This window comes from Eurosta solidaginis, chromosome 1, assembly GCF_040869045.1.
Source record: "Eurosta solidaginis isolate ZX-2024a chromosome 1, ASM4086904v1, whole genome shotgun sequence".
NCBI classification, from domain to species: domain Eukaryota; kingdom Metazoa; phylum Arthropoda; class Insecta; order Diptera; family Tephritidae; genus Eurosta; species Eurosta solidaginis.
Window position 1 is genome coordinate 381,155,293 of NC_090319.1, and position 22,666 is coordinate 381,177,958.

Consider the following 22,666-nt stretch of genomic DNA (forward strand, 5'->3'; position numbering starts at 1 on the left):
TTTCTAAAATTCTGCTTTCAAAATTCTGTATTACCAAATTCTGTATTAAAATATAATTTTAACAATGTTAAAGAGGTCATGTAATTATTTTGAAAAAGTGGGCCGCACTTTAAAAAAATAACCCTTAGCCGATCCAAAACCGGCTACGCCATGCCATGATTCCGGAATTTTGACTTCCAGAATTAAACATGAAGAATTTTGTTCAAGCAGAATTTTTTTGCAATTTACAGAATTTTGTCACCCAGAATTTTGTAATACAGAATAATGACACGCTCCCAAATTTTCCCTATAGCAGGAAATATTTCTTGAAAAAATGGACGAGATCGATGAAAGACCATGCCCACTTTTATATAAAAGATTTTCAAAAGAGTCGTAGACGAAAATAATAAGCTATATCTTAGCGAAAAAGAGCTTTGTATCAATAGAATTTTACTTTCTAAATTGAATTATAACATTAAATTGGAAAACGCTAACATTTTTTAAAATGGGTGTGGCACCGCCCCTTTTACGACTAAGCAATTTTCTACGTTCGGAAGCCATAACTCGAAGAAAAATTTACATATCGTAATGAAATTGTGTACACTTATTTTCTTTATAGCAGAAAATATTTCTAGTAAAAACGACGGAAGCGGTTAAAGACCATGGAGACTTAGATATAAAACAAGTTTGAAAGGTTCGTAAACTAGAATAATAAGCTATAACTTAGCAAAAAATTGTTTTGAATCAATGATATTTCACCTATCAAGTTTTATTGTAAGAGGAAATGGGGAGACATTTTTTTTAACGGGCGGTGCCACGTGTTATGTAGAAAAGTAATTTATCTGAAATGAAATGTACAATTGAAGCTCACGCTGAGTATATAATGTTCGGTTACACCCGAACTTAGACACCTTTACTTGTTATTTTTCTTTTTGTTTTCATTATTTTGTTGGGAGCAATTAATATCTTCTATTGAGGCTGAGATGAAGTTTAAAATTCTTTGCAATTTCCCGATTGTTTCATTTCTGTTTCAATTTACTCTTAGTCAGTGTAGTCAGAGGTACGAATTTCGTCTTTTTCTTGACCTGTAACTTGTACATTGTTGAACTAAAATTGACTGGGCTACAAAAATGCATACTCAAAAAAATTCAGAGATACATAAATAAAATTTTTGAAATGCTCAAAATTTTTATATATTTTTCTTAAATTTTCGAAATCGTGTTTAAATCTTGAATTGTTTTAGTGACAAAAGTTATACACGTTTTTTCTTGAAATAAAAAAATAATTTAAGTGTCGAAATTTGCCACTGCTATTTTTGTGTTCGCTACTGTAAGTAGCAGTGAAATTCATATTGTGGCGAATATTTGCAGTTTTGACATAAATGCTACAGAACCAAAACAGCAATGCAGGCAGATGAAACAACAAAAAGCTACGCAAACATGTACACAACAACAAAGAGCGCAGACGACATTACTCACACATTTATGTCCGTAGAAGGCAACAGCGAACATGAGATGCAGTAGATAAGAGAAGTAAATAAGCGACTGATCGAGAAGGCTGTTCGCGAAAAGTCTAAACCGTGGCAGATGTAGTCGAACAAAGTAACTGAGCGTAATACTTTACTTTACCTCACAACTGATAAAACTCATCCAAAATATCGGGAGAGGTGTCCAAAGACGCGCTTTGGACCCACGAACATGAATCCGAATGCGGAAATTGATTATTTATTTCCAGAGATAATCGCAAACAAAATTGAAACTTTTCATGTGCTTTTTGTAATTTTGATGATTTTTGTATACCCACAAAAAAACTGGTAAATGTGTTTTAAGCGTGTTTAGTTTTGATCTCAAAACCGGTGCTGGACCCACCCAGGGCAATATTTTATAAAAGGTGTTCTGCGCAAAAATACTATGGATCTCACCCCCGGTTTCGGAGTGCTCCGAGACAATTTTCGGTTTTTCGGAAATATATTTTGAAGGAAATAAAATTTTTCATTTCCGCTTCCGGATTCGTCGTCCTGGGTACAAAACGCGTCTATAAGCACCTCTCCCGATATTTTTGGACGAGTTTTATAAGTTGTGAGCTAAGCTAAGGAATTACCCCGGAGAGATAACCTGCTAGCTGAAAGAGAGTCTGAGAGGCCGGGTTCCGAATACCTAACAAATATCCGGCGCATTCATATTTCCAAACGTCTGTTGTCTTTGGTGGTGTGATTAATTATAATAAACTTGTTGTTGTCATAATAAGTATTAAAAAAAAAAAAAACAAATTCAAATAATTCCCCCAGAGATGCAGCTGCAATCTCTTAATTTTTTTCTATTTGAATATGAAATTTTTTCGTCAAAGTGTTAAAAATATCTGCACCGCCAACCCGTAAAAAATTCGGCAAAGCCTTAACAACCACAAAAATACATAAATAGCCAACCAAACATTGATGCTCGAACCATAAAGTGTCACTTGAACCACTCAACGCTTTGCTGACAACTTAAAAGCGTACAAATGTCAGGCGTAAAAAATTGCGCGATAACTGCGACAGTAAAATTTAATTGAATCGATCGCGTTTTATGGCCGCAAGTCAATGCCAAACAAGTCAAAGGAAAAGTGAAAAATGCGCAAAAGAAAGGGAAAAGTGTCATGTGCAGCGACAGCCATAAAGGCATTCGAGCTTAGGCGAGCACGGATGCCAAAAAGTGGTGGTGAAAGAAAAACCAAGAAAACTACGTTTTATAATGATTTGGCGAAATACAAACGTCACAGACATTTCAAATTCATATCAAATTGCATGCAGCGCGCATTCAAAACTTTGAAAAAAAAAAACCATAGACGGGCACAGGCGGTGCGGCATGTCAAATATAGCATGATTCCTGTGCCACACATGGACAATGGTAAAAGAACTGGCTTTTGGGCGCAAGGTGGTCGGTCGGGTGCTGCTGGCTGTTGTAGCTTAATATACCTGATTTTGTTGTAGATGCTGTCACTTTCATTAAAAAATCTCGCCAAACAAAAAGTGCGATCAAAGGAAAGTACAGTTGTAATAAATAGAAATAAATAAAATATAAAAAAAAATCACAACGAACAAATCAAAGCAGCGCACAGAAGGCGCTGTTGCATGCAACATTGGCGCGGCGCGTACAGCAAATTTTCCTGCTTTCTTGCGTTTATTTGGCTGTCAGTCTGACAAAAAAAAAAAAGCCAACCGAGCAACAATCAACGATCAACGCATTGTCAATATGGTGCTGGTGTAATGACAAACATGCAACTTGCTAATAACAACAATTACGACAACAAGAAGAAAGCAACAGCAAAGCAATAGCAAGCGCAGTAGCAACCAAATGATCGCCGTCAAGCTTACTGACATTGCGGTAGCCTAGGCAAACGGGTAACACGTAAACGGTTGCACAGCTGTTGCATGCAATACTAATCTACCGAAAGCAACAACAACAGCAAAATACAGTTACAGTAGCCAGCAAAATGTCTGTTTTTGTTTCTGCACTGCTTTGCTTCGTTTCGTTTGCTTGGCTATTATGAATACCGCTGTTGTTGACGGGGTATTGCATGGTCTAGTCCGCTGACGCTTGCCAACTCAGAAGCCAAAAACACTCAGTCAGCCAGCTAGATAGCCAATTTGATATTTGACCAAAGCAATCAAGACGACAAAACTAACTTTATCCTTCATTCGTTCATTTTAATATGTTTATGCATTTGTTCAATTCAACTGTCGTCATCGTTGTCGTTTGTCTGAGGACCAACGCTCAATTTGGTTTGTTAACGTAAAGTGAAATTCAATCCACTTTCTTTCGCAATTTGACATTTTTTTACTTTAAGTCTCCTTTTGTCTGTATGAATAGATTTTCTTAAATGAGGTGAAGCTTTTTAGTTGTAGGCCTATAACAAAAGAAATTCCCCTACCAAGCTAAAACTGAAAATTCGAACAAAATCGTTATGAACGTAGGGGATTGATGGTGATGGTAAGAGGTATTCCTGCTGTAGAACGAGACAGGGAGACCAACACAGAGCTGGGTACGTGTAGACTTGCTTGCCATGGTTTTTTGTTTTTTTTTTCAATTACCATTAGTTGCTGCTAAAAAGTGCTGATCGTCGTGTCTTGGTGATTAAGCACCAATTAATTACGTGATAATTTGGATCGCGATGTATACTCACTTAAAGTTCGTGTGAGCTTTGCCTTCCTTACAAGAAATTTTGATTTAAATATAAGCGTTTGACAGCAGAGGAAGGGGGGACATCCATTGAGTTGCGAAAGGCAGGCGGAGAAAAACTTTATCTCCCTTCATGCCCCGAATTGGTGAAGGTGGGGCGACTGTCATGACATGTTACGCCAAATCGTGCAGTTAAACGCAAATCAAACACTGATGATGTTTATTGATGAAATTGTCTATGTCACTGCTCTAGATCATAAATTCCTGATATGGCAAGGTGGTCTGCCAGTTGACTACCAACATGCCTGAAAAAAAGAAAGTAAATTCAATGCGCTTCATAACTCCGTGAAAATCTAGACCGAGTTTAATTTAATTTTTCCTTAAAATTGGCGGAAAGTCAAAATGTCGAATGCGAACAGCATTTTCAATCATTTCTATGAAAAGCTCTTCGTGGTAGAAATATACTCGGAGTATTTGCCAAACCTGACTATTTAATATTGACCCTCTTTAAGAACAAGTCTCTTTCTGCAGCCCTACGATTTAAGTACTCATTTTACGATCACCGAGGTTTGACTAATACTTGTACCAGGCCTCTGCATCAGAACCTGTACATAGATTCCCTGCTTCTTCAATGTACTTTATACCGTGAAACCGGTTAAAGGTAAAGTGATGACTTGAGCAGATCAAAATAAGCCGGCCAGCAAAATTCACGGAATTCATTCGCAAGGAATTGGGGGCAAGCTTCTCCTGCCGTCGAAATAATAACACCATCTCTGATGTAACATTTCAGACATAGATTGGAGACAATATCTCTTTAAGCGTCCTAGATATTTTGTGCAAGGTCTCCCCTGCAGGTCACCCCTGCTATCTAAGACCTAGTATAATTTGGATCTTATACCTCTTTGTAAAAAATACCATATCCGTCTTCTCCGCATTGGCGGTCAACACGAACTACTTGACGGCATTACCACGGGAATGGTACTAATACGGTGGTAGGTTTAGTATGGTTAAGCCACAAACTGACTTTGAGGCTTTTGATGCTTGTTGTTTTGAAAAAAAAAAAAACATTATTATGGGTGTCGATGTTTATCCATCATGCTCAGTTCATTGCATCTGCTCTGAGGGCTACAAAATTGCTATGAAAAAAGCAATGCAGCTCCATATAAGAAAATTGTGAACAACTCTAGGACAAGAATGCCCACCCAAAATCACAATATGGTCCAATCTATGATCCGCACCCACACCAGCAGCACTCCGGCTTCTTAAAATAAAGAAATCGATTTCAGTTGAAAATATGAAAAATTAAGGCAGCATCCTTAGAATTGTGTCGACTTCGTCATGGTGGGCACTCAAAGCAAATGGTTCCATTGACATTCATTAGGAAACGCGACCAGGTGAAAGTTATAGCTTGAAAACAAAAACACAAAACTCTTAGCAGATGGGCTCGATTGAATGTCCCGCAAAAATTAAATTTTTGAATATCTCTTAATCAAGGATCCGCAACCAATGACTCTTTAAGGCTGCCAATAAAGCCACATTGGCTACGTGTGGTTCCAAATTAAAAACAAGTAAGGATGGGACTTCATACCTTTCATGAATGGGGCTGAACAATAATCGTATCCCATTCGTTATCTCCAAATAATGCGCTGTATAAGATAAGAAATATATAGTGATCAGATGTACATACCTAAACGATTTTAAGATAAATATAAAAAAATGGCAAAAAACCCCCTTATCTGAACGATCGGTTGTATGGGATATATAATGTATATAGCTCCGATCGAAATGATTTTTACAGGAAATTTTCTATGATATATTAAAACATATATCACCGAGTTTCACGTTTATACTTTCTAATCTGAACGATCGGTTGTATGGGATATATATTGTATATAGCTCCGATCGAAATGATTTTTACAGGAAATTTTCTATGATATATTAAAACATATATCACCGAGTTTCACGTTTATACTTTCTAATTAACGGAGAAATGGCCAAAAATCTTTCTATCTGAACGATCGGTTGTATGGGATATAACTATATATAGCTGCGATCAAAGTTATTTTTTCAGGATATATTCTATGATATCTTAATATATAAGAAAACACGTGTCACACCTTTGAGGCCAATGGACTCCTAAACTACTGAACCGATTTTGAATTTGTTTTACACCCCGTGTGTAGTTTGATCTAACTTGAAATATAGGGTAGGTTATATCTCAGTTTATAGTCGCAATATTATTTTATTGCAATTTTTTTTATTTGTTTATACGTAATAATAAAATGTTACGAATACGCAGTGGTGTACCTCTTTTCAGTTGGTATGGATATATTTGTGCACGTGCTTATTTAACTCTACATACCAATAATATATATATAGGGGGGCCCGGGGTTTCTGGGGGACCCGCGATTTGAGGTACTAAGACATTTTTTTTAATTCAGGAGAGTATTTGTTGTTCTATGTACAATTTTTAATATTATAATGAAGTGAAAAATAAAAATATATATATATTAAACTGACTCGGAGTGGGACTGGGACTGGAATAAAATACATACCACCCTCTGGGACAGGCAATAAGGGATGCAGAAGAATGAGAAGGAATTGAGAGAAGAGAAAAGAGATAGAATGAGACGAAGATGGAGATAGATGAAGCGAAAAAGAGGGAGGGAGGAGTGAATAAAAGGATTAGGAAAAAGTGAAGAGGGGGGGGGGGGGGGGGGAGAGCAGATTCCGATGGAAAAATCTTATTAAAATGTATGCAGATAGGCCAAATTTAGGGCAGGACAACGTCTTCTAGTATTCGAATATATATGACCGAGTTTCACGTTTATACTTTCTAAATTGCGGCAGGAATGACCAAAATCATCTTATTGTATGGGAGATATATGTTATAGTGGTGCGATCCTACCGGATCCGACAAGTGTGTAATATAATACAAAACAAGTAAGGAAGGTTAAGTAAGGGTGTAACCGAACATTACATACTCAGTTGAGAGCTATGGTGACAACATAAGGGAAAATAACCATGTAGGAAAATGAACCGAGGGAAACCCTGGAATGTGTTTGTATGACATGCGTATCAAATGAAAGGAATTAAAGAGTATTTTATGAGGGAGTGGGCCATAGTTCTATAGGTGGACGCTTTTTAGGGATATAGCCATAAAAGTGGATCAGGGTTGACTCTAGAATGCGTTTGTACGATATGGGTATCAAATGCAAGGTGTTAATGAGTATTTTAAAAGGGAGTAATCCTTAGTTCCATAGGTGGACGCCGTTTCGAGATATCGCCATAAAGGTGGACCAGGGGTGACCCTAGAATTTATTTGTACAATATGGCCATCAAACGAATGATGTTAATGAGTATTTTAAAAGAGAGTGGGCCTTAGTTCTATAGGAGGTCGCCTTTTCGAGATATCGCCATAAAGGTGAACCAGAGGTGACTCTAGAATGCGTTTGTACGATATGGGTATCAAATGAAAGGTGTTAATGAGTATTTTAAAAGGAAGTAATCCTTAGTTCCATAGGTGGACGCCGTTTCGAGATATCGCCATAAAGGTGGACCAGGGGTGACCCTAGAATTTGTTTGTACAATATGGGTATTAAAAGAAAGGTGTTAATGAGTATTTTAAAAGGGAGTGGGCCCTAGTTCTATAGGTGGACGCCGTTTCGAAATATCGCCACAAAGGTGGACCAGGGGTGACTCTAGAATGTGTTTGTACGATATGGGTATCAAATTAAAGGTATTAATGAGGGTTTTAAAAGGGAGTGGTGGTTGTTGTATAGGTGGTCGCATTTTCGAGATATCGCCATAAAGGTGGACCAGGGGTGACCCTAGAATTTGTTTGTACAATATGGGTATCAAAATAAAGGCGTTAATGAGTATTTTAAAAGTGAGTAATCCTTAGTTCCATAGGTGGACGCCGTTTCGAGATATCGCCATAAAGGTGGACCAGGGGTGACCCTAGAATATGTTTGTACAATATGGGCATCAAACGAAAGGTGCTAATGAGTATTTTAAAAGGGAGTAGGCCCTAGTTCTATAGGTGGAAGCCGTTTCGAAATATCGCCACAAAGGTGGACCAGGGGTGACTCTAGAATGTGTTTGTACGATATGGGTATCAAATTAAAGGTATTAATGAGGGTTTTAAAAGGGAGTAATCCTTAGTTCCATAGGTGGACGCCGTTTCGAGATATCGCCATAAAGGTGGGCCAGGGGTGACTCTAGAATTCGTTTGTGCAATATGGGTATCAAACGAAAGGAGTTAATGAGTATTTTAATAGGGAGTGGGCCTTAGTTCTATAGGTGGACGCCTTTTCGAGGTATCGCAATAAAGGTGGACCAGGGGTGACTCTAGACTTTGTTTGTGCGATATGGGTATCAAATGAAAGGTGTTAATCAGTATTTTTAAAAGGGAGTGGGCCTTCGTTCTATAGGTTTTCGCCTTTTCGAGATATCGCCATAAAGGTGGACCAGGTGTGACTTTAGAATATGTTTGTACGATATGGGTATCAAATTATAGGTATTAATGAGGGTTTTAAAAGGGAGTGGTGGTTGTTGTATAGGTGGTCGCCTTTTCGAGATATCGCCATAAAGGTGGACCAGGGGTGACTCGAGAATGCGTTTGTACGATATGGGTGTCAAATGAAAGGTGTTAATGAGTATTTTAAAAGGGAGTAGTCCTTAGTTCCATAGGTGGACGCCGTTTCGAGATATCGCCATAAAGGTGGACCAGGGGTGACCCGAGAATTTGTTTGTACAATATGGGTATCAAAAGAAAGGTGTTAATCGAGTATTTTAAAAGGGAGTAATCCTCAGTTCCATAGGTGGACGCCGTTTCGAGATATCGCCATAAAGGTGGACCAGGGGTGACCCTAGAATTTGTTTGTACAATATGGGTATCAAAAGAAAGGTGTTAATGAGTATTTTATAAGGGAGTGGGCCTTAGTTTTATAGGTGTACACCTTTTCGAGGTATCGCAATAAAGGTGGACCAGGGGTGACTCTAGACTTTGTTTGTACGATATGGGTATCAAATGAAAGGTGTTAATGAGTATTTTAAAAGGGCGTTGGACTTAGTTCTATAGGTGGACGCCTTTTCGAGATATCGCCATAAAGGTGGACCAGGGGTGACTCTAGAATAAGTTTGTACGATATGGGTATCAAATTAAAGGTATTAATGAGATTTTTAAGAGGGAGTGGTGATTGTTGTATATGTGAAGGCATTTTCCAGATATCGACCAAAATGTGGACCAGGGTGACCCAGAACATCATCTGTTGGATACCGCTAATTTATTTATATATGTAGTACCTGCCAAGATTTTAAGGGTTTTTTATTTCGCCCTGCAGAACTTTTTTCATTTTCTTCTACTTAATATGGTAGGTGTCACAACCATTTTATAAAGTTTTTTCTAAAGTTATATTTCGCGTCAATAAAACAATCCAATTACCTTACCATGTTTCATCCCTTTTTTCGTATTTGGTATAGAATTATGGCATTGTTTCATTTTTCGTAATTTTCGATATCGAAAAAGTGGGCGTGGTCATAGTCGGATTTCGTTCATTTTTCATACCAAGATAAAATGAGTTCAAGTAAGCACGTGAACTAACTTCATTAAAGATATTTTGATTTTTGCTCAAGTTATCGTGTTAACGGCCATGCGGAAGGACAGACGGACGACTGTGTATGAAAACTGGGCGTGGCATCAACGGATTTCGCCCATTTTCACAGAAAACAGTTAGCGTCATAAAATCTATTCCCCTACCAAATTTCAAAAGGATTGGTTAATTTTTGTTCGACTTATGGCGTTAAAAGTATCCTAGACAAATTAAATGAAAAAGGGCGGAGCCACGCCCATTTTGAAATTTTCTTTTATTTTTGTATTTTGTTGCACCATATCATTACCGGAGTTGAATGTTGACATAATTTACTTATATACTGTAAAGATATTAAATTTTTTGTTAAAATTTTACTTAAAAAAAAAATTTTTTTTAAAAGTAGGCGTGGTCCTTCTCCGATTTTGCTAATTTTTATTAAGCGTACACATAGTAATAGGAGTAACGTTCCTGCCAAAGTTCATCATGATATCTTCAACGACTGCCAAATTACAGCTTGCAAAACGTCCAAATTACCTTCTTTTAAAAGTGGGCGGTGCCACGCCCATTGTCTAAAATTTTGCTAATTTTCTATTCTGCGTCATAAGCTCAACTCATCTACCAAGTTTCGTCGCTTTATCTGTCTTTTGTAATGAATTATCGCACTTTTTCGGTTTTTCGAAATTTTCGATATCGAAAAAGTGGGCGTGGTTATAGTCCGATATCGTTCATTTTAAATAGCGATCTGAGATGAGTGCTCAGGAATCAACATACTAAATTTCATCAAGATACCTCAAAATTTACTCAAGTTATCGTGTTAACGGACGGACGGACGGACGGACGGACATGGCTCAATCAAATTTTTTTTCGATCCTGATTTTTTTGATATATGGAAGTCTATATCTATCTCGATTCCTTTATATATGTACAACCAACAGTTATCCAATCAAACTTAATATACTCTGTGAGCTCTGCTCAAATGAGTATAAAAAAAATTTTTTTTTTAAAGTGGGCGTGGTCCATCTCCGATTTTGCTAATTTTTATTAAGCGTACATATAGTAATAGGAGTAACGTTCCTGCCAAATTTCAGCATGATATCTTCAACGACTGCCAAATTACAGCTTGCAAAAGTTTTAAATTACCTTCTTTTAAAAGTGGGCGGTGCCACGCCCATTGTCCAAAATTTTACTAATTTTCTATTCTGCGTCATAAGTTCAACTCATCCACCAAGTTTCGTCGCTTTATCTGTCTTTTGTAATGAATTATCGCACTTTTTCGGTTTTTCGAAATTTTCGATATCGAAAAAGTGGGCGTGGTTATAGTCCGATATCGTTCATTTTAAATAGCGGTCTGAGATGAGTGCTCAGGAACCTACGTACCAAATTTCATCAAGATACCTCAAAATTTACTCAAGTTATCGTGTTAACGGACGGACGGACGGACGGACATGGCTCAATCAAATTTTTTTTCGATCCTGATTATTTTGATATATGGAAGTCTATATCTATCTCGATTCCTTTATATATGTACAACCAACCGTTATCCAATCAAACTTAATATACTCTGTGAGCTCTGCTCAACTGAGTATAAAAACACAGCCTTGTGCCAAATTTCATTGAGATATCTCAAAATTTGAGGGACTAGTTTGCGTTCAAACAGACAGACGGACGGACGGAGAGACGGACATGGCTATATCAACTCAGTTCGTCGCCCTGATCAATTCGGTATACTTAATGGTGAGTCTATCTTCTATATTTCCCAACGTTACAAAAATCGGACCAAAGTTAATATACCATTTCATGTTCATGAAAGGTATAATTAGCGCAGCATGGCGCACACATAAAACAAACGAAACTACAAATGATCTACACTGAAACGCTGCTGGCCACACAATTGTTGTCAACACGCAGCTTTGGCTTTGTGCTCAGCTGCAAAGGGCGGTGAGGCATGAAAGCACCTCATCGAGCTTTGCACTATTCCAGTTCATGGTCGATAAATGAAAGACAGATTATGATTTGGTGATCAGCAATTAATAAGGCCAGTTATCTGTCTGTTAGCAGGAAAACGACCAAAGTAGAGTGTCTATTAAGTTGAATTAAGAAAATAATTATCAAACAAGCAAGTAACAACAACAAATTGCTTAGTGCAATAATAAGCAGTAAGCTAAAAAACAATTTTCATCTCAAGATTTACAACAACAAAAGTATTAAGCTAAAACCTTTACAGAGACTGTAGCTGACTAACGATTTAATGATGTAAGTAATATGTCAAAGTTGTAATAACCGCTGTTGTTGTGGCCCCATTGGAACGTTACTTTTAATGCAGTTAGCTAATGTTGCAAGCAGCAACATATCCAGATCACACATGTGCATATGTCTGATATTTATTTGAAATTGTGAGCTTAAAAGTGTTCGAATAAATATATATCTGGGTATCTGTGTTAAAGTATTAGTAATCTCTGGCACGCTATTAAGATTTCTAACTAAGCTTTCCTTTAATGCGCAGTTAAGCAAATCAAACTTATTTGTTGCACACAGCAATGATTTAGATGTTTGTTGTTGCCTTGTACATATGTAGCTGCGTTTGTGTTTTGTATGCCTACGGTTCGCCGCTTTTGCAAATTAACATTAATGAATTGGCTGGCGGTCGATGTTGGTCGCCGCGAACTTGGTAAATGGCTACAATTTTAAAGGAGTTGTTTTTATTATTTCAACAAAAACAATCTACTTACAATACCAAATCTTTCTTATAAGCGGTCTATCCGTGTGTGGTAAAGTTCTGTATTTGCGGTGCTTTCATGAAGTATCAGATGACAGATGTGGCATTTAAGTTATTATCATTCTATTATATCTCGAAAAATCTCACCATCAGTCTCGGTCTCAGTCCCAGTTCCAGCCCAAGTCCCCGTCCCCACCCCAGAGGGTCTTAAATAGTTTTGAATGCAAAAAAATAAAAACAATTTCTTCTAAATAAAAAAATTAAGGGGCGGACTACTCTTACCATTTTGGGGTATGACAATTTGATTAAATCCGATTCTCAGACCTACTCAATATGCTCACAAAATTAGCACTGCTACAGCAACAACAACAACAAAATTGGATATTGTCGAAGCTGAAAAAGTGGAAAAGAGTAAATAATTTAAACAGATAGCAAACGCTCAAAATCGATACCGGTAAAAATAGATGAACAACTTTGGCTTATCTTATATTATAAACGCAAAAGTTTGTGAATGTATATATTTGCAAGAGCATCATGCCTGTTAAACTCATTTCGAGGAGCTTGAAAAGGACACCGTGCCCGTGTTGTCACTTAGGGTGTCGTTACAACGTTCTCACCCATTTGATATTTTGTAGAAGTTGTAAGATACTTGCCAATATGGGTATGAAATGGAATCTATTTTACTTTGCATTGTCATAGAAATATTTTTAAGAAGAGTTACCACCTGGGGTTACCATCCAACCTTATATTTATTATATATGAAATTAAAGAACCTGCAAACAAAAGAGCAAAACAGCCGATCTACTGGGTCGATTTTCCTAATTAAAGCCTGAAAATGACAAATATCTGCCTCAAACTTACAAAAGGGTATTTTTTAATAAAAGAAAGAAATAATATCTATGATTGGATTCGCTTGAAATTGGGTACTTATGTAGGTACCATTTGTTAATATTTTGGATGTCTTTTCCCCGGAAAAAGAAGCAGTACCGACTTCTGCGATAAAATATTCTTTAAGATGGATGCGATTTATTTGTCTAAGTTAATATTGGGCATACGTGGGAGAAGGATCGACCTATTTGAAAAAATATCGTATTTATGGTTATTAAGGGAGAGGAAGGGATAAAAAAGTAGTGGTAAATGAATAGGGGATTGGAATAGGGAAAGGAACGGGCGAAGTACAAGGACGGGATAGGGAGAGGCAGAGGTTGAAACAGTGGACGAGGAGAAGGAAGACAGAGAGATCGGATAACGAGGAGGCGAGGAAGATGAATTTTTGTATGGATTAGGGAGTGGAAGGGGGGGGGGGGGTGAGAAGAGCGAAATATAAGGAGAGATTTAGAAGAGGAAATGAAGCGTGCAAAAATGAGATGAAAAGAGGAGAGTAGAGCTCAATAAAATAGCGTCCAAAGTACTCTTCCGATCTTGGCCACTTTTTCACAGCATACTTATCCTCAGGGTTAGCCGGTAATTTTCCAGCAAAAGTGGACGGGCCACGCTCCACGGTAATATAAATTTCATCTTGCCAAAAATTCGCATCTGTCTTGCTCTAACTATTGATATTTATGTGTTTGTGTTTGTACTTTACTTATATGTGTATTAATCTGTATCGAAGTTTGGAAAAGTGGTCGGTGCCCCGCCTGTTATTAAAATACATTTAAATAAGCTATATCTCCGCAATTAAATGAAGTACGTGTAGGGATTCCATATAATATTAAATTGAGGTGGGAGTGAGAATTAGAATGATAGAGAGAGAGGAAGAAGGAGCGGGAGTTGGTTTGAGAGTGGTAGGGATAAGATTGAGTAAGATATGAAGAAAAAATGGAATAAGGGATGGAAAGGAATAAGAATAAGGTAAAAAAGGGAAGCGACACTCAATTTGTAGATAAAGGCAAATCTCGGGAAGGACAACTTCTGGCGGAGACAGTGTGATCCAATTGGCCCTAAAACTTTAAAATTTAAAATGGGTATTAGAGGCATGTGGATAATTGTAGTAGTGTGGATATGGGGTTAATTTGGGAGAATTGCTGAACGAATTACTTTCTTCGGCACCTACTTAGCGTCCTTTTCGACAGCTTAAGATTGTATTTAGCATCACAGCACATTTTGGAATTATACGAAGATCGATCAGGAAATCAGTCCGGGATAACATTTCTAGCATTTCGTGCTGATTTTGGAACCATTTCGTGTCAAGGGCAAATGCCCGAAATTGCTAAACTACGACTAGGTTCTCGTAGCTTTTATCAAGGGCAACTTTAAGTTGGATGCTCGCGAGTATCCAAGAGCAGGCACCTTTTAATACATACATATGTGCTGTAGGTAATGAATCCAAAAATATTGCTTTAAGAGATTTGTTGCAGTAAAAATAAACATTTTTGTGCCAACAAACAAAAAATGTAAACAAATGTCTGTTAAATTATTTGGGCGTAGTTACGGGTTAAAGTTAGTATTTCTTTAAGTTTTTTACAGAGCTATTTTTACGGTTAATTTTAACGGTCGTATGCCCTACAGCACACACAGACAAAACCAAACCAGCTCTACCAAGTTATATTACATACATATTAATTTTACTATGTGTTGATTTGGTAGCTGTTTATGTACACAGTTGTTGTAAATGTAATTTCGTGCGACGCTCAAGCATCAAACGCATAAGTGCCCATATCCAACGCCAAGTTGTGTTGCACGCATGCGCATTTCATTTACTCTCGCCATGTGTTGTTGCGCATCTATGTGATTTTCGCAACGAAGCTACTTGCTTTTGCTGCTGCTCATGTAGATTTTTAAAGCTTGATGGCGTGCTTAACTGTAACATTTCACTCATTCCTTCATTGCATTTCAAAGCGGGCGGCACAGCGTTGCAAATGATTGCATTCAGCGGATTTTCTTTGAATTTTTTATACTCAGTTGAGCAGAGCTCACAGAGTATATTAAGATTGATTGGATAACGGTTGTTGTACATATATAAAGGAATCAAGATAGATATAGACTTCCATATATCAAAATAATCAGGATCGAAAAAAAATTTGATTGAGCCATGTCCGTCCGTCCGTCCGTACGTCCGTTAACACGATAACTTAAGTAAATTTTGAGGTATCTTATTGAAATTTGGTATGTAGGTTCCTGGGCACTCATCTCAGATCGCTATTTAAAATGAACGATATCGGACTATAACCACGCCCACTTTTTCGATATCGAAAATTTCGAAAAACCGAAAAAGTGCGATAATTCATTACAAAAGACAGATAAAGCGACGAAACTTGGTAGTCGAGTTAAATTTATGACGCAGAATAGAAAATTAGTAAAATTTTGGACAATGGGCGTGGTACCGCCCACTTTTAAAAGAAGGTAATTTAAAACTTTTGCAAGCTGTGATTTGGCAGTCGTTGAAGATATCATGATGAAATTTGGCAGGAACGTTACTCCTATTACTGTATGTACGCTTAATAAAAATTAGCAAAATCGGAGAAGGACTACGCCCACTTTTAGAAAAAAATTTTTGTAAAGTAAAATTTTAACAAAAAATTTAATATCTTTACAGTATATAAGTAAATTATGTCAACATTCAACTCCAGTAATGATATGGTGCAACAAAATACAAAAATAAAAGAAAATTTCAAAATGGGCGTGGCTCCGCCCTTTTTCATTTAATTTGTCTAGGATACTTTTAACGCCATAAGTCGAACAAAAATTAACCAATCCTTTTGAAATTTGGTACGGGCATAGATTTTATGACGTTAACTGTTTTCTGTGAAAGTGGGCGAAATCGGTTGATGCCACGCCCAGTTTTTATACACAGTCGTCCGTCTGTCCCTCCGCATGGCCGTTAATACGATAACTTGAGTAAAAATCGACATATCTTTAATGAACTTAGTTTACGTGCTTACTTGAACTCACTTTATCTTGGTATGCAAAATGAACAAAATCCGACTATGACCACACCCACTTTTTCGATATCGAAAATTACGAAAAATGAAAAAAATGCCATAATTCTATACCAAATACGAAAAAAGGGATGAAACATGGTAAGGTAATTGGATTGTTTTCTTGACGCGAAATCTAACTTTAGAAAAAACTTTATAAAATGGTTGTGACACCTACCATATTGAATAGAAGAAAATGAAAAAGTTCTGCAGGGCGAAATAAAAACCCCTCAAAATCTTGGCAGGTATTACATATATAAATAAATTAGCGGTATCCAACAGATGGTGTTCTGGGTCACCCTGGTCCACATTTTGGTCCATATCTGGAAAACGCCTTCACATATACAACTACCACCACTCCCTTTTAAAACTCTCATTAATACCTTTAATTTGATACCCATATCGTACAAACTCATTCTAGAGTCACCCCTGGCCCACCTTTATGGCGATATCTCGAAAAGGCGTCCACCTATAGAACTAAGCCTCACGCCCTTTTAAAATATACCCATATCGTACAAACGAATTCTAGAGTCAACCCTGATCCACCTTTATGACTATATCCCTAAATGGCGTCCACCTATAGAACTATGGCCCACTCCCTCATAAAATACTCTTTAATGCCTTTCATTTGATACACATGTCATACAAACACATTCCAGGGTTTCCCTCGGTTCATTTTTCTACATGGTTATTTTCCCTTATATTGTCACCATAGCTCTCAACTGAGTATGTAATGTTCGGTTACACCCGAACTTAACCTTCCTTACTTGTTTTTTTTAGTTTTCTCTTTTGTTTTTAATCTTTATAAGCAGCTCGCTTTTATATTCTCTATATATATTTTTTTTTGGCTGTTTAGCGCTGCCGCTTGATGTCTACATTTACGCCTACATGCTTTGTTGTTTCTGTGGTTTGTCGGCTGCTTTTCACGAGAATTTACGCTGGGTGTTGCCCGAAAAACGGTAATGCATTTCATTTAAATTTATTAAAAATTAATATAAAAATTAAAATCTTCGTACGTGGCTGTAATGCATGTGGTTATGATCGTGCCTGCGGTTGGCATTAAGATTTTATCGAATGTAATATTTTTGCAAAAACGACTTCACTGGGATGGGATGGGTTTATTATGGGGGCTTTTGTCAACTTTATTGGGGTGTGTATGTGTGTATAAGTGATCGAGCGTGCGCGCTGCGCATAAAAACTCTCTTTAATGAGTTTTTGGTAATTCATACATTTTTTTTTTAACAAATTAATGGGAATGTTAAATAGTGAATACAATCAAGAGCAATTGTTAGTTAGTTTGGGATTTTATAGTACACATTCTTATTCCTTAGTCACCTAATAGCACCTATAGTAAGTACTTCTGGTAACATTATGTACTCATGCAGTCTACGTGAAGTCTCCTAATTGGGTAGTACTGATTCTGTTATAATTATCATAATAAAATAAGAAGCTGAGTGCATTATACAAATTTCCAATTAAGAGTAACACTTAGTAGTAAATCTTTTCCAATTCGTAACTATACTAGATTAGAAGAATTGGTAAAAAGGGTTAAAGTTATAGCAGCAAAATATCTAGATTTGCCAAGTAAAACAAAAGAATTAATTTAAGAGGTTGGTAATGGGTTAAATACTGTAAAACATAAACTTCATTAGAGCCCCAAATAGTTGATAAATTAAACGTTCCGCCTTGAAATAGGCAACCATTTGAAAATGTTTTTTGAAGCTGCCCCAAAAGTTTTAATGTTGTTGCATACTTCAATGCGCACATTTTTAAAAATTTCATGAAAATGAAGTGGTATATAAAGTTTAGTCCGAAAATTTAAACTCCCTAAAGGAGATGCGATTGACTTACCAATAAGTATACTGAAATGATCAGGATGACGATCAGAGTTGATTAGAAAAATTGTCAAGAGCTGTAATATATAATCCCATATAATCGATTGTTCAGATTGTATGAATTTTTCAAATTTCATGAAAGGCACGAGGTCTGCGGCTTACTTGCTTTTTTTTAAGTTTTTTGTATTTTTACATTTTTTTGCATACAGATTTTATCTGCGAAGATCAATGCCGCCAGATTTCTTGACAAAATATGAGAAACTGTTATTCAAACTTTGGTTTTCAAATTGTTTTTAATCGCCTAAGTTGCATTTCAAGGCAGCAGCTATTAAAAATTAAGTTGTTGCGTACTTCAAGGGATGCATGCAACTTTATTAACGTCCTTATGGATTTGTTACGTTTTTTTACAGCCAAATTTTTTGGAGTGAAGAAATTTTGAGTCAATTCATACTCGAAAGGCTTTAACCCAAAAGCGACCAAGATCAATATAAGCTTTCGTAGAGTTAATTCAAGCCTGCGCGTCTACAAGTTGAACCAATTTTAATGTTTGTTAAAAATGTGATTAAATTTTTTTTAATGAAATAACCAATTTAAAAAAGTTGTTGCATACTATTCGGAGCATATTACATTAATAAAATTTTTTTAGGTTGTTCAGAAATGTTTCTTACATAAATATTATATCTGAGAGGAGAGATGAATTTTTTAGTAATGTTTTAGTAAAATTTAGGAAATTTTAATTTTTCAAAAACCTAGGTCTATAAAAGCTTAAATTTACATCGATATGAATACCTCTGGGGAGGAAAGCGAGTTAAAATAGTACGCAGAACTATATAATCTACAATTTTGGCATTGTTTTGTCTTCACACAAAGGCGCGGAGGTAAACAAAATTAGCGAAGTCATTACATCCAAAACGACGAAAAATTGTTGCATACTTCAGGGAGCATATGCGATTTGTTTCTGTCGTTCTCTTACGCATATTTTTTATCTCAGCGAATATTTGTGCAATAGAATTAACTAGCGCGTTTAAGAGCAACAACTTCAACTTTTGTCAGGTTCATAATTCTCGTCAGATTTATAAAATTAAAATTTCAAATTTCTCGTAGTTGCATACTTCTAGGAGCATATGAGATTATTTGAGTTTTTGATGATCCTGATACTTTTCCTACATGTTGAGTTCATTAATTATTCCCGGAAAGTGGGAGGCTGTTGCATATTTCAGATATTTCTCGGTTTTTTCTCTTACATGAAGTTTCTATTGATAGGAACCCTGAGGGAATAGTTGTATTAGTGTAGAATGAACTAGCGCGTTTTACCCTTCCAACGGACAAAATAAATAAAGCTCTTCGTTGAAGGACATTGTGCTAAAATAAAATTAAAAAATATATTATATTTAACTTTTACTTTGTAAGTACTTCAAATCACTCGTATTTTTACGGATTTTACACTGAAAACTAATATTGCAAATCAATTTTGTGCCGAACTCTTTCAACATTTTTCGTCAAATTTATTAAATTAAATCCTAAAATTTTTGCCGTCTTTAGTCATCAAAACTGCCTTACTTGACCTGTCCTGTTATGCAATTTATTTTCGTTTTACGCGCTATGAGTTTCAGCAAAACTAAATCACATCAAAGGCGCGCTTATAACTTTTTAAATATGCATATATTAGTATTTGCACTACTTGCGAGGTCGTAGATGTTCAGTAAGTACAGTACCAGTAAGTGCGCTAAATCCACACCACCAAGCGTTGATTGCAAGAAAAACTTACTTAAATATAAAAGCTGTCATCTTGCAGTCTCTTAAAACTTTCTTATTGAAAAAATTAACAAAAAAGTGAAAAATTATAATCAAATGCAATAAAAAACTAAGCCACAAAAACATGACACAATCAAGCAACTTTAAGCGTTTTCTTTGCCACCGAGTTCAACGCAGCATGCCGCCGACGCCTAAGCATCATTTTAGAAAATCACCAAAAACAAGCGATTGCAACTGTTTGTGTCGCTTATCGTTGTCATAGCTGATGAGGCCGATGATGATGAAGCCTTTATAGCATAAATTTTCATTTATAATGGGCAAAAAAATCAAAAAAAATCAGCAAACTCGGTGGCATGCAACGTTTTTAACTTAGCACGCCTTTCGTGAGCGAGCGGGGCGCGCACCACAAATTATTGTAAAACATAGAAAGTAAAGCGACGAACGATGACAATCGCGCACATGTGACACAAGAAGGCAGCAAGGCGGCTAATGATGATAAAATGTGTCACAGCGCTACCCACGCATCAAGCGCAGTCGACCAGACTATTGTACCATAGCAGCCATACCAGGGCGCATGTTGTGCACCAAGCGCAAGAGAAGAAGGAATGCGCGCGCGCACCCGACTCATTTGAAGGCAACAATTGCATGTCCTGCGCGGGCGCCACAGTGAAACGCGCCAATGGTGCTGCTGCAAAATAACTGCACCGCGCCTATTGTGTGAACGTTTTTATTATGACAAATATTGCGCGTTGCCATTATGGTGCATAACGTGTTGTGCAGTGCCGTTATTCGCGCCGAAAATGGTGGTTATATTGCAAGTTTATATATATTGATGTTGTGGTATTTTTTGTGTTGTTTTCTTTGTTTCTCGAGTAAGAGAAATAATTGTGCAATTTTTGTGTTTATTGGCGCGCTATTAGCATCAAAAGCAACCAAAAGCAGTAAAGCTGCTATTGAAGTTAAAGGAAGTGCGCTCAATATAGAGGAGGCTTAATTTGCTTTAATGTAGCGGGAATTATGGTCACGTAAGCGCATGGGTGGATTACTTTTTTAATTTTGTTTTTTGCACTTCCTCCACATTTGACCTAGTTTTGGAAATTTAATTTTATCCAGACGCGTGAAAGTGTCGCATAAGCAGGGAAATTTTTATGAAGGAAAGTTATTAAGTATCCTATATGAAGCAAAATCTCTTAAGTCAAAGTAAAGTAAATGAACTCTAATAAATGAAAAAGGAGCGGAAAGAAAGGAGAAAAATAACAGGGAAAATAGGAGAAGTCCCATCTTAAGGAAAATCAGATGAGGAGGGAGATGGAGTTGGAGATGAAGATAAAGATGGATGAAGATGGAGATGGAAGCTGTAATTGAGATTTGTGAATGAGATCGATGCCCCCCAGCAGGTTAGGGGGCTTAGAATATACCCGCGGCAGGTAAGCCCGTCGTAAGAGGCGACCAAAATACCAAACTGGTTCAAGGGGCTGCGTAGCGCAACCCCTTCAATGGGTTGTCAGCGTAATATATAGCTTCTCCAGCCCAATTGGCAACCTCACCTACCCGTAGCGAGTCCTGTTCCTTTACCAGCCGAGGCTCTGGCGACCCCAAGTTCCTCATGGATCTAGGGGGTGGGAGAGCTGTATAGCCTACAAGATTTTCTGTGGTCATACCAAATCGTTCCCGATATGGTCGGGCGAGTACCTTAATGGTGCTTGTTACCGGAAAGTATCGGATCTGCCTCCGGCAATGGACCATTAACATCGATATCACTCCCTAAGGCCTTCGGGGAGTGTTCTTATCGCTATAACAACAACAATATTGAGATTTATGTATAGACTGAGAGAGATTATTATTGAAAAATTGAGATTGGGGTTTAAAATAGATATAAATACTGAGAGAGATTGAGTTTAGTAATGTGATTGGTACATAGATTGAGAGGTATTGAGATTGATGCAGAGAATGTTATCAAGGCTGAAATTCATATCTAGGTTGAGCGGAATTGGGGTTGTCATTGAGATTGACGGCGGCCACCGTGGTGTGATGGTAGCGTGCTCCGCCTACCACACCGGATGCCCTGGGTTCAAACCCCGGGCAACGCAACATCGAAAATTTTAGAAATAAAGGTTTTCAATTAGAATAAAATTTTTCTAAGCGGGGTCACCCCCCGGCAGTGTTTGGCAAGCGCTCCGGGTGTATTTCTGCCATGAAAAGCTCTCAGTGAAAACTCATCTGCCTTGCAGATGCCGTTCGGAGTCGGCATAAAATCATGTAGGTCCCGTCCGGCCAATTTGTAGGGAAATCAAGAGGAGCACGACGCAAATTGGAAGAGAAGCTCGGCCTTAGATCTCTTCGGAGTTTATCGCGCCTTACATTTTTTTTTAAGATATTGATATTGAAATTGTGATTGAGATTTGGTATATAGACAGAGAAATATTGAAATTGTGATTGACTTTGATAATAAGATTGAGAGGCATTAGGATTGATATTGAGACTATGACAGAAATTATTATTGAGACCAAGACTGAAATTGACGTTCATATATAGATTGAAAGAGATTGTGATTGATATTTAGATTAATAAGTCTATGAGACTTTGAGATTTATATTAAAATTGTTATTAGGTGAAGATTTCTATAAAGATTGATTGGTTGGGTGTAGGATTGAGATTCAGAATGAAATTGAAATTAAGAATGATATCGAAATGGATATAGAGATGATGGGAG

General features: G+C 37.1%; 1 protein-coding gene across 7 annotated transcripts in view; it reads right to left on the reverse strand.

Moving 5' to 3' along the window:
- The window catches only part of cv-c (crossveinless c), a 592,078-nt gene that overhangs the window by 178,231 nt on the left and 391,181 nt on the right, over positions 1–22,666 (reverse strand). The gene's annotated exons all lie outside the window — the stretch shown is intronic.